This window comes from Aplysia californica, unplaced genomic scaffold, assembly GCF_000002075.1.
Source record: "Aplysia californica isolate F4 #8 unplaced genomic scaffold, AplCal3.0 scaffold00516, whole genome shotgun sequence".
NCBI classification, from domain to species: domain Eukaryota; kingdom Metazoa; phylum Mollusca; class Gastropoda; order Aplysiida; family Aplysiidae; genus Aplysia; species Aplysia californica.
In genome coordinates this window covers 420888-422591 of record NW_004797786.1, presented here as the reverse complement: position 1 = coordinate 422591, position 1704 = coordinate 420888, and positions in this window count along the sequence as shown.

The window sequence follows — 1704 nt, the reverse complement described above, 5'->3', positions numbered from 1 at the left end:
CCCAACCCACCCACAGATTGTCACTGGGAGGGTGGGGCAAGACATAACCCCCATTCCCAACTCCTCCCATAGAGTGAACAGAAATCTTAAAATATGTGGTAATCTTTATCCCTAAAATTTAGCAAAAGTAAGCCGAAAAATCGCATGGGGCCTCTTCTAAGTGATGAGATTGTCAATATGTTATTAGAGGTTGTATTATCCAAATGATTACATCTTTCTTAAAGCACAACGAAATGTTAGACATGATAATTTTGACATACAAAGACAAAAACAAATATCCCATGTAGGGGCCGACAAAACCGGCTTTAACTCGTGTTGTTTGCTGTTCAAATATCAATCGCGTCTAACACGACACGTATGTGAAACCATAATACTGGGCTGCAGCAGAGAACGAGGGCCAGACCTTAGATGGAACACTTAAAGTGAAAAGCTAAGTAAATCGTATGAAAGGATGTATTGACATACATATATACGTGATACATAAAGTATGGCTTATATTATGCGCTTGATGCATGACATGTTGGAAACAAGGTTAATTGTGACAAAAGCACAATATTATTATTATGCTGAATGTATGTTCCATAATCATCCACGGCGTGGATCGCAAATATAGTGCGACTCTCGTGTACTATATTATAGAGTACCAATATTTCGAATATGACTTGTAATATGCGAAGTATAAACATGACGTGTAACATACACAGGATAAACACGACATTGTAGTACAGTAGTAAGTCAATCCGTACTGATTATGAGACACTACATCCCTGCAGACAAACGGAGAGATTCGACCAAAGAGTCTACATAACAAGAGGGTCCACTCCTCTCTTTGAGCAATTAAAAAAGTTTCCTCAATGCGCACACTTTGCGAACAGTTACCCTACTTGTGTAAAAAAAAAAAAATCAAAGTGAAACTTACAAGTTTTTGAATAAATAAGAATTCAAATTTCGGAACAACGCTTTTTTAAAATGGTTACGCTGGCTAAAAACCTGTTCCGGAGGAAGGGGTGAATGTTTCCTTTCGTTTAATATGACTTTAGAATGAAAGGCGAGAGGTCATTAAAATATAAAACCTAAAACTCCGCATTGAACGAACCCAAACAGCTGATGAGCAGCAGTCGATGTGAGCACGCAAGGAGGTGCTATTCCTATTCTTCTTTTGGAGAAACGAAAGAGAGCTTCAAAACAGACTGCAGCGCCATCTGAAGCAAAGAGCGGACTTCAGGCGGACACTTTTTTGGCTGAGTGGACCATCTTGTTATGTACTATCTTGGATTCGACACTAAAAAAGCATTCCCACACGGTAATCGACCTTACATTTAAGATGCAAAGTGTAACTTGTAAAGTATAAGCATGGCGTTTAAAATACAAAGTATAAATGTGGCGGGTAACGTTCAACGTATAAACTTGACCTGTTATGTATAAAGTATAAACATAAGGCGTAACATGCAAGGTATCAACATTTTGGGTAATATTCAAAGTGTGAACACAACATGTACTGTACTTTATAAGTATAAACATGACAAAGTATAAATATGACGGGTATAACATCCCAGGTATAAACATGACAAAGTATAAATATGACGGGTATAACATCCCAGGTATAAACATGACAAAGTATACATATGACGGGTATAACATCCCAGGTATAAACATGAATAAGTATAAATATGACGGGTATAACATCCCAGGTATAAACATGAC